The following is a 15,381-nucleotide window of genomic DNA, read 5'->3' as shown; positions in this document are numbered from 1 at the left end:
GGAATAGCCTTGGAGATAAAACTTCTAAAAAATTATTTTGCAAATTATTTTTTTTAAGCGTGGACGGTAGACTTTTGTTTCCATGGGGGATTGCAGGACTCCCAGGCAGCGGCTGTGTTTCCGTGAGCAGTCTGAATGCGATTGGCAAGGTGGCGTTAGGAGTACCTGTATTTTAAGGGTTGTTCTACAGGTAAACAGGGAACAGGTTCGCAATCCCTTACCTGTTCCAAATCCTTCCCTTATCAGTTCCGAAATCCAAAAGCCCTGGATACTGGGAACGTTTTTGTCGGTTTGGAGGGAACTCCTTTGATGGCAAAACCTGACCTGAACAGACTTGAAGAGTCTCGTTTCTGGCTTTTGTGCAGAACTCACTTAAATAACTATTCATACAGACTGCAGAGATGGAACATTTGATTGTGGGTCTTGCCCCAAGCCCCTCCTGGGAACGTTATGTAAGAATTCAGATAAGTCAAGGGTCCTCTTTCTTTAACAAGAAAAGAGTGAGAATTCTAGGACACATGTGGGTCCAAGGGTTTCTCAGAAAGACTGGCTATGAGGGACCGGTGGTTTCCCAGGATTGCTGTGAGAAAGTACCACAAACTGGGTGGCTTCACACCTGGAGATGTCTTGTCTCACAGCTCTGGGGTCTCTGGGGGGAAACCCCTCCCTTGCCTCTTCTCCCTTCTGGCCTTTGCTGGCGGTCTTTAGCTTCCCTTTAGCGTCCTTCCAGCCACGTGGCCATCTTGCCCCCATGTATCTTCCCATCATTTTCCATGTGCATGTCTGTCTCTGTGCAGATCTCCTCTCTTACAGGGACGACATTGTGTGGGACTAATGACCTCATGTTGACTGGATTATCTCTATAAAGGCCCTAGTTCTTAATAAAGTCACATTCTGATGCACTGGGGTAGGACTTCAGCTTACCTGTCTTTTGCTGGGGGGCGGGGGCACGATTTAGCCCATTACCTAGGGAATGGTTCAAGATGAGCTCCTCCATTCTTCTGTGTTTAGGTGGGCCGAGCTCAAGAGCTTAGCCTCAGGGCTTCCCTGGTGCCCCCCTCGCCCCACCCTGCCCGCTGCTTCACTGAATGGGCTCCACTCGTGGGGCTGCCTGTCCAGACTTCAGAAGCTGCCACGTCTCACGCCAGCTCCAAGTGAGGGAGGAATCCCTTTTCCTCAGACAATCTGGCCTGTGAGAAGAAAGACAGGTTCTTGCAGAGCTGCGCTGTCTTGGGGTTAGCTCTGAGGGACGTCTGGCCCCGCTGTCTGTCCTAGCCCTGAGAATCCAGACCCTTTCTAAGTAGGTTTAAGGAAAGATTGTGCAGAAAGTGCTTAGGGCAGCGCTTGGCCCCGAGTGAGCACCTGGGGGAGAGGGGCTCGTGTTGATGTGCCCAGGACGTGTGGATCGGAACACACAACTGACTTCGGGTCCCCTCTTCTCCCCACGCTTCCCTGTCCGTCCCAGATACTCTCTGAGCAGAGCTGTTGTTCACCGGTCAGGGGACCTCTCGTCTGCCCGGCCTTTGTTCCCGAGCACCAGGTGGCACACGGGCGTCTTGGCTGTGTCCATGTCTGTGATGGCCGGAGGGGTGCTGTACACCTGCCTCCCCGGGCCCCGTTCAGTCCAGGGCCCCAGAGCGTGCGGTGATAGCCGAGGCGCCGCCCTCCTCTGCCGTGGGAGCCAGCGCTCTTCAGAGTTCAGTAGAAGTATCTTTTCCTCTGTTTAGTTAATAGAGGCTGAGCTCCCAGTCCTTCTCGACTTTGGAATTGGCCATCTTTTCCAGGTCGGCCCAGCTCCGTGTTGATTCCACTTTGAGTCGCTCTGTGTGACCATCGCTGTGCCTTTCCGATCACGGAGACCCAGGTGGGATTAGCCAAGGAGTTGGCCTCGGTGTGACCGACGGGGGATGATGCTGGAGCTCTGGCCCCACACTGGCTGACGTCAGTGCTATTCTGCGTCTGTGCCCTGTTGTTTTTAGGCTACCAACTTCATAAATGGGGGTAAAGGGAACTACTCTATAAAATAAAAATAACGTATCTTTGAATTTTTGTTTGATGAAGTTCGAGTTGGATTGACTTTGGAGCCACGAGAGAAGTAGGTAATGAGTGGGTATCCGTACCCTACCTGACTCGTGTAAGAACAGATAGACTGACTGAAGTAGCACATCGCCGATTTCCCCCGTATTTCCTTTAGAACTGAATTCCTGACACTCGTGTTATTACAGGGTACTTATAACTGTTCTCTCATTAGACACTGGTGTGTTTTTAAATAGGCAGGAACTGACTTGCCTTTGCTCCGCTCTCTCTCCTTTCCCCGCATTGAAATAAACAAAAAGCGGTACCGACTGATTAATTAAAATTACAGGTAGGCTTGTAGGTTGCCCTTCCTATAACCCCGGTAACCAAGGGCAGTGTCAAGCGTCAAGGACCTTGGCAGTAGAGGTGAGGCTACCCTCCTCTCGCCCTCTCAGGGGTGATTGGATAGTGGGGTCAGGAATACTGAGTTGAATGAACACATGGTGCCGGATCCTGGAGAAACCAAGAGGGAGAAGCGGAGTCTCATGGCTTCCCAAAGTGGGGGGAGCAGGCACACGAGCAGATTGTTAGAAATGCAGACTACCCTGCTCTACCTCAGGGTTTGGGACCCGGCAGCCTGTGTTTGTCAGAAGCGATTCTGATGCCCGCCTCAGTTCGAGAACCTCTGCTCTAGGAATTCTTAATCCCCAGGTCACGCCATTGTGAGGGTGCCGTGTGCTGGAGACCGGACCTGTCTGCCTTTGAGCCCTCTTCCTAGTGCACGTCCAACAGACAGGGTGTGTGTGGGTATTCTGCGTTCTAGTTCATCTTTACTGTGGGCAGCCACCATCGCGGTATAGATACTGCCAAGTGAGAGCGGGATGGAAGCCCGCTGTAGGTTCCTGGAGAAAGGTGAGGTGTCGACTCTGCAGGTGCAGGAGGAGCTGTCTTGTGACGGGATGCGGGGCACAGATGGGGAATATTAGAAAGTTTCCTTGATAAAGCTCGCCAACTTCCCAAGTTTTCATAGGAGCAGTATCCTCTGTGACACAAGACTTCTTATGTGGTGACATTGTCTGTGCCCCATGGACATTGCCTTCTCTGGCCTGGATAGTTAAATAGATTGAGCAGATTTCTATTTCTTCTGGAGTATAAAATATTGTTTAAATAATAGAGTTGGACTGTATGGTTTTCAAAAGAACTTCTTTGGGGATGATTTAGCATTTAGGTCCCACGATCATTTAGGATCCACAGGACTTGTAAGATTGAAACCTTTGTTCAGCCAGCCCAGGATTCTGTCAGCACAGCCCTAAAGGAAAGTTCTGGAAGGAGGATGTGGCTCTCTTCTCAGATGTTATATGGGAGAGCCATTCGTATTTGCAGGCTTTCTTGATAGCCTTATATGCATCTGTTATTAACATGCTTGCCCCTCCCAGAGAATGTCTGCCTGAACTACTACTTGGAATTCCTGTCTGTTTTACATCTTTGGAGTTCTGAAAGCTTGTAACTCTTTGTGCAAACCAATGTACATAAACATTTAGAGTGGATAGCACTTTTGCAGGCAGGAATGAATTCTGTGGTCAGTGAATGTACAAGCAATGTTAGAGAGAAATTGGTCTGTGAAAACGTATGGCTTCTGGGTTATGCTGATTATTCATTTGAGTAAGTAGGATAGCTACTTAAGTATTTAAGATGAGTGAAGACTGATGACATGGAATTTAATTGTGTGGTAAATTTGAAAGTACCGTTTTTATACTGAGGCTATATTGTCATGGATTTACTGCCCATGGACATTCTTCTGGGACCTTTTTTTAAATGAATTAAATGCATACAAAAGGCTTTGTGTGTGCGTGTGTGTGTGTGCACATGCACACATGTGCATTTTTTACAACTGTATGCACATTTAAAGAAATGTGTTTTCCAGGTAGAATTTTTGTTCATGGAACCGTGTCTGGGACTGTGTTGGGAGGTAGTGGGGAGATGATTCAGGTCATAGATTTGCGTTCAGCCAGAGCATCTCAGGGGTATTTAATGTTTATATGAAGCGAACTGGAGTTACATGGCTTTGGCTTGAGTATGTCCAATATGTGCTTACCGTTATCTAGGATCCTTAAAGTTAGGGCCCTTAGGATCTGGGTTATTGCCTGCTGCTTTACGTGCTGCTGTCCTGGGGAGGTAACAAATGTGCCTAGTCAATAAAGGTTGAAGAAAAGGATTAAAAGTACCTCTGAACTATCATGACAATTTGAAATTAGTGATACATGCAATTGTGTTTGATATAATGGTCTTGTTTGCCTGAAGGTTTCCCTGATGTTATTGCGTATTGAGAGACAAAACCACCATACTACTTGAAGACAGTCCAAGTCATTTTAACTTTGTTGTTCTAGTCTTATATTAAGGCACTAAACCCCCTGAACTTTGCAAACACTCTGAGGCTGTGGCATCCTCCCCATGTGTGTGTATGTGGTTTGTGAGTGTGCATGTGCCCCCCACATTCCTGAATGACCTTTTCAGAAGCGAGACTCTTGTGCGAAGTCTCGTCTCAGCTGTTTGGAACATGGATGGGTACTTTCTCTCACAAGCACTCGGATTTGAATTGCTCCCTCCCTCGAACGTGTGTGTGGGACAACCCTTGAGGCCTTTGGCAGAATGGATTCTTAGAACCTCCTAAAGGGATAAGAAAGGAGGTGCTGTGGCCTGGTAATTAAACATTACTCATTGCCACAGGCCCCCAGCCAACAGGACATTGAATGTAGATACTACGAAAAGTAAGATACTCCCTTTCACTCCACTTACCGTGTTGTATACCTTTCTTTCAAGGCTCTTTGAGACCTTTTTACCCTCATATTTACCCTCTGGCTGTTAAATCAGAGATTCCTGTTTAAGTTTTAAATGTCGTCCCCCGCCCCACCTACTTAATAGGCACACATACGATATTTTTAACTTGAATTTTCTAGTTGCTGCCATTTGGGCCCATTTCCGGAGCTGGGGGGAACCCACTAGCTCTGTCACCTTCCCAGCAAAACAGTAACACATCTCTCTTACTTGGAATAATATATGAGAAATGAGAGGAAGAAAAAAAATCACTTGTGGTCTCATTAATGCAGTAATAAACACTATTTTATAGTTTGGTATATTTATAGTGCAATAGTTTTATTTGCTTTTATAGTTGTAATATACAATTTTTTCAACTTTTTAAAGGCAACTAAAGTTCATTAATACTATTTGAGTGGCTACATAGCATATCGTGTGTACACATATATATTAGGACATCTTTTTCTTATTCATGAAATGGGGATACGAACATCCTCCTTGGCAGGACTGTTTGAGGGATTAGAGATGGTGTATACATAAGGCCCCAAGTACAATGCTGTTCACCCAGGAAGTGCTTGATCACTGTTACTGGAAGTTATTACTTCTGTTCATAAGGCATTCCCTGCATTTCAGATCGTCTTAGAATAATCGTAAAAATTGATGAGCTTCTTTGGGTTCTTAATATACACAGCCAGTTCCGTGAAGGCAACATACCTGCATTACGTACATTCATCTGACTTTGGTTTCTCGGGGGGGGGGGTAGACAGCCTCTTTGAGGGCCCCTCCTCATCTGTCCCCTGCCATCCACTTTTTTGACCTCCGCTGTGGGTGCCTGCCACAGCCCTTTGCCTCTGGTGGTGACTATTTGGGGGAATTAAATCAATTATTAGTTTCTGAAAAGGGAGGTTTTGTTTTGTTTTCCCTTGTGGTTTTGTGAGCTGCTCTCTGCTCTGTTAAAGCATTACTAGAAAGAAGTGTTTTCTTAACCTTCGGTAGTTGCATGTATATGGGGAAAAAACAGAGAATATGCTGGAGATAAGGGCAAGTTGTAACTATGCTTCCTTTGGCAACTGTGTGAACATCAGTAATTTATAGGTGAAACAGTTTTCTAGCGACAATATGAAATGAACGATAGTTATACTATTGCAACATAAGAAAACATGGGTTTTAAACAGTCTTTTTTTTTTTTTTTAAACGAACTCTAGATTAAATATTTTTGGGGGCTGTTGCATGTCTACCTAGATATAAAGAAAACTATGTACGTGTGTTAGAGACAGACAGATCGGCGTGCAGGAATTCCCCCCACCCCCTCTGGACTCCCAGGGCTCTCTCTAACCCAAGTTTGGGACCTCCCGAGAGCCCTGGTCGTAGATGGCGAGGGACCAGGAGAGAGTCAGTCTTGACTAGCAATTTCAAGGCTCAGATGACAGGGAAGGTTTTAGGATACGAGTAGGCCACTAGTTGCTCCCAACAACAAAATCATAACTGAAATATCGAAAAGTAGATTTTTTTTTTTAGTAGTTTCACAGAGTACACCTAAGCTGTAAAGTTTTAATGCCTCCCTTAACCTACCTCGAACCAGCATAAGAATTCATTTGCCTGTAAACCGACCCATGGCTGTCTTGTATTTGTTGAAAGATTGCATAGAGTAACTCATTGCCATTATTGGTGGCGAGTGATGTATTTCAAAGCATATTTCATACCTTTCATTAGGGCTCAAGGGTTGGAATGTATATGCATATTCTTTCAAAAGTCTTCAGTACTCATCCATTTTAAGGCAATTTGCTGGGTAGGAAAAAAAAAAGCTCTCTTGGGTTTGTTACGGTAATGCAGACTAGCCGTGAGATTAACAGTTTCAGTGCCTTGTCGAAGAGTTTTTTATGGTTGAAACATATGTGTAACTATTACTGGTATTTTCATGACTTTTTTGCAGTTATAAAAATAGTACTTACTGGGGCACCTAGGTGGCTCAGTCGGTTAAGCATCTGACTTTCAGTTCAGGGTCCTGGGATGGAGCCCCAAGTTGGGCTCCCCGCTCAGCGGGGAATCTGCTTCTCCTTCTCTGTCTCCTTCTCCTTCTCCCCCTGCCCATGTGCATGCATGCTCTCTCTCTCTCAAATCTTTAAAAAAAAAAAAAAAAAAGTATTTGCTCACAGTAGAAAATTTAGGAAAAAAACTACAAGGAAGAAAATAAACATAATTCATAAACAACTATTAGCTTTAGCTATGTTTTTTTTCTTAATTATTTTCATATGTATGTAGAATTTTTAGATCCTGCTCATTCCTTAATGTTATACCATAATTTTCTCCCACTTACAAATACTATTTGAAAATATGATTTTCAGGGCTTTAATGTTCTAGCACATATGATACCGTAGTTTTTTCAATCATTTCTCTATTGGACTGAAAGATTTCTTCTAATTTCTTTTTATATATGATACTGTAATGAATATCTTTTGTAGGTAAACATTTGCTTGCGTGTCTCATTATTTCTTTGGGATTAATCCTTAGAAATAGATGTGTTGAATTGAAGGCATCAACCCTTTATACTGGATACCTCCTGCCATGCTGCTTTTCAGAAAACTTGGAATCATTTCTTTCCAGGAGTATTCAGATGTCTGCCTCTTCAGAAAGCATCTTTGACAGTTTGTTAGACTAAAAAGTTCAGTTCCAACAATATTGCTGGATTCATGTGTTTTAGTCTGTCGCGCATTCTAGGTAATATTTTTCTTTATTTTGTGCTGTTTATTACAGATGTCAGTAATTTATGCAACACTGGCTATAGTAGCCAGCAGTTGAAAAGAATGAGGAAAACCTTCAACACATAGGTTTTCCAATGAGACTTTCTCTGGGTCAGCTAAGTCTCTATGCGTCAGATACATCAGGTAGTCAAAACAAATTTGATCTACGGCACGATGTAATATGCTACATTAGGCCTCTGTTCTTGGCTAATAGGGAAAAAGGACACAGCCCTTTTACAGGCCGTCCCAGTGGCATATTGAGCAACGTCACGTTACAGGAAAGAATTATTGCTTCCTTCAGGCTATGGTTGTGGTGTTTCCCTTAGGAGGAAAAAATGGTGGAGAAATGAAGACCTTTCCCATTGTTCCTCTGATCTCCAAATATCTTGGAAGGACACTTTAATGGCTGGGGGACAAGGCAGTGTCACTCCAACCTGGCCGCAGCCTGCTCGGAACCCATCTCCAATGCTCTGCCCAATGCAGGCAGCTCTCTGCCCTCCGGCCGCCTCTAAAATACACGGATCTCAGCAAAGCCTGTTTAGTCTGACCAAAATAAGTAAGTAATCTGTGCAGAAGGATTCGCCTGTACACATTCGTGTTCGTGCTAGACCATTTGAGCCAGTCAGGTGGAGAGCGTCCAGCATCCCTCCGTGAATGTTGCCTCAGACTGACGGTCCTCGTCCACGGTGGCCTGGAGGTTGAGCAGTGGGCAAGCTCAGAAGGCCTTCTGTCCATCTCTCCCTGAGAAATGGCCGTGTCTGCACTGTTTCTGCTTACTGGTGACAAAGGTGGAGCGAGACCCATCTCTGAACTCTTGTCTCTTGGAGAAAACAGAACAGAGGCCCAGAGAGAGGAAGTGGAATTTTTCAGCGCTGGGCTGCATGCTGAGAATGAACGGGACAACAGTTTCAGTGCTCTTTGCTCTGCAGTTCTGCAAGATCAGGGTGGGTTTGTGACGAAGGTTTCTTGGTGACTTGTCATGACAGAGCAGGTCCTTGGGGATTTTTTCGTTGAGCATCTTGGCGTTTGTTAGACTCCTTAAGATTTCGTTCCGCTTCGCAGGATCTGTCTGCTAGTGATCAATTTGCTGTGGTTTCTGGTGTTTCCTATGTGCAAGATACGGTGATGACACCTTTCTGTTTCTTCACTCAAAAGTCATCATCTGTGCGCAGATGAGGGGTCTTGTTTGTGAGTGAACAGCCTCAATCTCCCAGATCATTTTCTCTTTGAACTTTACATACACAGTGAAAAATGCGGAGGAACCCAAGAGCCTTTGGGATGCATTTTGTGGTTTGCCCAGTTGAGACATACAGATTTGGAGGCCAGTTCTAACTTTCACACTGCTCGTGTAAATTACACTCCGTCATTAGGACACAACATAGCCTTTGCTGTATGCCCTTGCAGACTTAGATACAAATGCATCATCGTGGGCAGGACACAGAAGATTCCAGGGCCTCTCGTGCGATGGCCTAAAACTTCGGGAGCTGTGTGAAAGGACTTTGGTTATGAAGTCAAGGCCGTAGGTGGTGCCTTGGAATTCCTGGACTTCTCCTCCATGGGTGATGTTGCCGGCCCAGTAAGGGGTGAAAGCCCAGGCCCGTTCTGTAGCAGGAGCCTGCACAGGGTCATCCTGGCGGAAGGGTGGACGTTGGCGTTGACTCCTCTCCTGACCACCTTACCACCTTCAGTAAGCCACCCAGTGTTTGCAGCACACCTTCGGGCTGCTCCCAGTCCTTTGTTTTTGATCCTTACTGCCTCTGTGTTTAGACTTTCTCAGTCCTCGGTGCAGAAGCCTTCCAGCTGGTCCCTCCACCTGCCCGTTCATCTCCTTGTCATGAGTCTGGTCAAAGAATCTTCCCTTCCAACAACCGCATGGTAATAGTGATGTCATGGTGGAGGCAGCTAACATTTATTGAGTGCTAACTGTATACCAGGTACTATTGATATCTCAATCCTCCTAACAGCCTCCTTACAAAAGGAAGTACTGCTAGTCTCCCCATTACATGAATGGTAAAACTGAGGCACAAAGAGGCTCTAGGAGTTTTCCACAGTCATGCAGCTACAAATGAGGGGGGCCAGGACTGACCCTCCAGTGGCGATGGCCAGCTCTTCAGTTGCATCCAAGGCTCCCTGTGGTTTGAGCCAGGGCTCCCTCTTCTGCCCAAGCCCTCCAGACTGCAGCTGTGCCAAACACCCTGGCTCCAGCCTGCCACTGGACCTTTGCTTATGTTCTCCCCTTTGGAGACATCTCACCTAGCTCTTGGTCCTCCGTTCTCGGCCTCACAGATTTCCTCTCTGGGAGGTGTGCCAAGATTTCCCAGTGCGTGGAAATCCTGTGGGACGTTTGACAAATGCTGAATCCCAGGCCCCAGCCCTGGAGATTGTGATCTGGCAGGCCTGGGGTGGGGACAGGCACCCTGTTACAGATAACCCTGGTGAGCACAAGGTCAGGAACCACTGCTGTGGAGTGCTGTATTCCTGGGTACTCGGCACACTCTGTCTGAATCATTGCTTTGCTTCTCTGTGCCCCATTCAGATGGGGTAGGGAGAGTATCTTATTTCCTCTGCTTGTCTCCTTGCCTGGACTAGAGTAGGCAATCAGTAAGTAGGATGCTTAAATCCTACTATCAATTTGTTGTCTCCTTCTACGGCTGAAAAGAAAGAAGGTAGTGCCTACAGCACTTTACTGTGCAGAGAAGGCCGAAGGTCTGTGAAATAGAATTTGTCTTCTAATCCACAAAGAATTGAGCTGCTTAGAGAGTAATGTTCATGCTGGCCCTGAGTTGTCCTACACACCAGCCATTAGGACCGGAACTAGTTGCCAGGAGTGAATTCTGAGCTCTGCTGTAAATAGCGATGAGCAGTTTGTCTCCCCGCCCCAAATCCCCAGGGGGCTGCCACGCAGTGTGAATAAACGGGGAAGCATGGAGCTCAGTGTGCTGTGGTTCCAGCCCCCAGCTGGCACTAGGAGGTAATCAGGGGCAAATCAGATCTGCAATCACAGCAGAGGTGGGGGTCAGGAGCAACAGAGAACCTCAGAAGTCTCGCAAGAGCAAAGAACAGAAGCATGATTACAGTGGCTGTCATTTGTAAGGCACTTGTACTGTGTCTGGTGTTGGGTGCGTACTGATATTAATACACAATTTTATCTGATCTCACAGTAACCGTCTGAGTTAAAAACTGTTCCCATTTCATTCATGAACGGTCTGAAGGTAAGAGTGGTTAAGTGACTGTCTGAAGGTCAGAAAGTGGGTGAAACGGAGATTTGAGATGCCAGTGGAAATGGTCAAGGGCATCAAATGGAGAAGCACCCTGAGAGGAGGGAGGGTTGGTCTTCTTGCCTGTTTCCTTCCGTGCCCCACCTATTCTGTTTTGTTATTATAAAAGAATTATTCATGGGTTACCCACAACAACAAAATCTTCGAAGCACGTATAATGAGTAACATGAAAACCAGAACTCTCTACACCTATTTCCACACCCTGTATCTACTGCCCACGCTGGAACCTTCTGAGCTGCTTCTGTGCCTTTCCTAAGCTTCCTAGCGGTCTAGGAGTGGGGAGGTACGTCTTCACTAAGCGTTAACCTCAGGACTGAGTTGGCCCTTTGTGGCAAAGGTATGGAATGTGTTGAGGATCTGAGAGGTAGAACTTGAGAGCCCAGAAGGTTCTTCCACAACTGCTGTCCTTATTGGAGGGCATATATGGAGTCAGCTGTGAAAAAGACTCTGGAAACTGAATTCTTTTTCCTTTCTCCACTCCTGCAAAACATCGTGTTCAGAAATGAAGGCCATCCAGGGATAGGAAACATCACTACCAGCTTCTCCTCAAATGCTTGAGTCTTGTAAACCCCGGAGAGCCTTCGTTTCCTTGCCCTAGACTCACATGCACCAACATACACATACATGTGCCCCTTTAGTTGGGCTTGTTGTTTAGGTAATAGGTTTTTCGTAGCAGGTAGGCTCATTAGAAGCTGATAACGTGTACAGGAAAATTTCAGCCCGGTGGTGATCAAGTGATTTCACATACTCAAAAACTGTGGGCTTTACCCTTTATGCTCTGACAGACTAAACCTCTTAGGAGAGATTAGGGCTTTATTCCCCATGTCTCCTGTATCTTTAGGTAGGCAAGCTGTATTTACTTAGGATGGACTTAGGTTGTAGTTATAATGAGTGATGAGAAGTGAGTTTGAATTGTTCGGAGTTTCAGAATATTCTAACTGAACGGGATCGTGCAGTTCAATAGCTTTAAAAGTTTTATTTATTTATGTTTAAATATTAGATGGCGCGCTAGTGGGGTGGATGGGCAGGGGCAGAGGGAGAGAGAATCTGAAGCACATGCCCCACTGAGCATGGAGCCCCAACTCAGGGCTCAGTCCCACGGCCCTGAGATCATGACCTGAGCTGAAAACCAGGAGTCAAGACGCTTAACCAACTGAGCCATCCAGGCGCCCCTAAAACTTTTTAATTACAGAACCCTGCCCCCCCCCCCCCAAATTCGAACATGGAAGCCCAATATATAAAACAGCCGAAAGGGGAAATGGCAGCCTGTCTTTTCCCGGAGATAGCCAATGCAGAAGAAAGGCTCTGTAGACTCTGCAGTTTGAAAACCACTGATTGAGTCTAACCCCTTTATTTTGGAGAGAGCAAAAATTGAGGTTCCGTGTGTTGAAGTGACTTGTCCGAGGTATGCAGCTAGTTATTTGAGGGTGTTGAGAAGATAAGATCTCGAGGCGTGGCTTTCCCCAAAGGTAGACACTCAGCCCAGGCGTCTTGATCCTCCTCCAGACATTACGGCGGCGAAGATAAAACTTAGGTCATCATCGCAGTCACAGTACAAAATGTTTTCCAGCTTGGCAGAATGTTAGGAACGCCTGCCCCTAGACGGTCCTTCCAGCCAGCTCTGCTGGTGGTCAGCCGGCAGCGCGTGGCAGCAAGGCTGTGTAGCGCACTCGCGGAGAGCTGGGTTCTGGGGCGAGCAGCTTGCATCCCTTCCCACCTCCCCTGCTCGCTGTTTCACCTTGGGCGAGCTGCTTGATTGCTCTCATTTTCTCATCTGAAAAATGTCCCGACTTCATAAGCTTGCACAGGGGATCCGGTGAGCGATTGTAGGGAACTCGCGTGCGCCAGCACAGACTGGGTGCTTAGTAGAGGTGGGGTGCTGGGCTTGTGGCAATTCATAAATGCCCATTAATGGCCTTTGTTGTTTTAATCGTTGTTGTTGTTGTTCAGTCCTTTCCCCAGCTCACTGGCTCTTGTATTTGCTCCTAGTGGAGTCCTTGGAATGTAGTTGGTGCTCAGTAAGTTCTCATTGATGTGAATGGTATTGCTGTTCCATCAGAAAGGGAGGAAGAACGTGGAAGCAACCAGGGTGACTCTCCTGCCCCCTTCCTCCCCACCGCCCACCACCCTTGAACTTATACCCTTGAACTTACTGTCTTGTCACCAGCCAGCTCATCCTATGTCCTATGCCCTGTCCCCTTGAACTTAACCTCTTACCATCCTTTTATCACACTTTGGGATCTCTCTCCATGGTGCACTGTCTTCCGGGGAGTTTCCTGGTTGACGGTTCATGCTAACACCCTAGGAGCCACCTCAACCTGGATGAGCGTTCATGACATGCTCACACATGCCTTCCTGTCCCAGCCTTGTCCCACTCAGAGACCCCACTCTCAACTCCCAACTGCACGTGTCACTTACAGTGAACTATTCAGGGGATTCAAAGAGAAGCAAATAAATGATAGTAGAAGGATGTGCGTGTTCTATTAAAGCAAACACTTGAGTCTTTATTGCGATTATGTAATAAGCAGCAGCCATGATAGCCGAGGGCCGTGAAAACAAGAGATGGCAGTCAGCAGAGTTTATGGTGTTCTCTGTAATACAGGAGTGTGTGTGTGTGTGTGTGTGTGTGTGTGTGTGTGTGTGTGTGCTCACGCACATCTCTGTGGCATGCTCAGAGCCTGTTTTTGAGATAACAGAGATATCAGACCTTGTGCTTTTTTTAGCAATAGCTTGGTGGCTGGAAATAGAAAATTAGTTTCTATAGCTGAAAAATACTCTTTTCAAATACTGCCTGGAACTGTGGTTCTGAGTGTGTGATCCTTGGGTCAAGAGCATCAGGATCGCCAGGACTTCATTAGAAATACGAATTATAGATCTGTAGACCCCTCAAATCTGTTGGGGTGGGTCTTTGGGTTTGGGGCCCAACAATTTGTGTTTCAACCACACCCTTCCCCAAGTAGTTCTGATACGCTCAAATCTGAGAGCCTCTGACCTTAGAAATTGACTCCTGATTCATCACCCAGACCATGGTTCTAATTAGGAAGGCGTCCTTGGGGGACCTCAGGCCAGGATCAGGTTCTGGCTCTTGATTCGTGTTTATTCTGAGTCTGAGAGTGTCTGGATAAGGAGGGAGGTACATTGGGGTTGATGTTCTTTAATCAAATAATCTCGATCTTTATGGATAAGAGGCAAAGGATTGACTAATTACCTTCTTTAAAAATATATACTGATAATAGAATGTAACCGAGCAAATTCTGCTGCTGGTTTTTCATTTTTTTTGAAGATGTGTTGTAGCTTCCATTAAGATGCATTTTATGGGTCATAAATACTATATATACCAACGATATTTTTCACTGACTTTTGATTTCTGTTTTGGGTATTGAGCCCTGTTACTACCAAACTTTTAGTTTTTTCCACACCTTTCTCTTTCTTCAAAGGATATCATGGCATATTTATTGAGGTACTGAATAAAAAATCAATCTAACGAATTTTACGAGGCTCTATGTAATCTTTGGAAATATCCTAGAAGTTGCAAAATAAGGGTTAGTAGTCATGGCCCCCAAAGGGTAATTTTCAAAGTGGCTAGAAATAAGTCATTAGTTATAGGTAATCAGATGAGTGAAAATTTGAGAGTTGAATACATGAGAGCCTATCTATGATTTTCAGGATTTCCAGTGTGAAGCAAAAGAACCTAGGTTTTAAACCCTTAAAGAGTAATAGTTTGACTAGATTTGAGGTATCCCAGACTCAATAAGACTAGGTGAGTGGACTTAGACTTAATAGAAAGTCTACAGTAAGTAGTCCTTTTAAAATACTTCCTGCTAAAAGTGTTCAGTTAATCTAGCCTTTTTGAAATTTGTAACATTTGGCAGACTCTCTTGATTTCCTGCACTTTGGTACTTTGGGGTTTGAGTTTTTGTTTTAATCTGTGTTGGTTTAGATGAACAATGCCTGTTTTACCTTCATTAAAGGAACAGTCATTTTTACCTATATAGTGGAAGCCAGAATATAAATAAGATGCAAACTAAATTTTTTGGCTAGATTTTGCTAGTCTGATAAAAATTTTATATGCCTTTTAATAATCTTTCTTGTAATCTTTTCAGAATCTGTGTTTAGGAAAAGAAATATGGCAGATCAGTTCTTTTGAATTAATTATCTTTAAAGCTCGTCTAGGGGCACCTGGGTAGCTCAGTCAATTAAATGTCTGACTCTTGATTTCGGCTCAGGTCATGATCTCAGGGTTATGAGATCGAGCCCCACATTGGGCTCTGTGCTGGGCATGGAGCCTGCTTGAGATTCTCTCTCTACCTCGCTCTTTGCCTCTCCCCCCCCCTAAAAAATAAAGTTAGTGTATGTTTCATGATATTCCCCCCCCTTTTTTTTTAAAGATTTATTTATTTGAGAGAGAGCATGTGTGGGCAGGGGGAGGGGCAGAGAGAGAGAGAGAAGTAGACTCCCCACAGAGAAGGGAGCCTGATGGAGATGGATCCCAGGACCCCAAGATTAGGACCTCAGCCAAAATGAAGAGTTGG

General features: G+C 45.5%; 1 protein-coding gene across 3 annotated transcripts in view; it reads left to right on the top strand.

Annotated features, from left to right (window-relative positions):
- Window positions 1–15,381, top strand: part of NEDD4L (NEDD4 like E3 ubiquitin protein ligase) — a 333,206-nt gene that overhangs the window by 169,793 nt on the left and 148,032 nt on the right. The gene's annotated exons all lie outside the window — the stretch shown is intronic.

The sequence above is a fragment of the Ursus americanus genome, chromosome 19 (assembly GCF_024610735.1).
Source record: "Ursus americanus isolate L20-20 chromosome 19, mUrsAme1.1.p, whole genome shotgun sequence".
Lineage (NCBI taxonomy): Eukaryota > Metazoa > Chordata > Mammalia > Carnivora > Ursidae > Ursus > Ursus americanus.
Note: the sequence above shows the minus strand (reverse complement) of the source record. Positions and strands in the feature narration are given on the sequence as shown.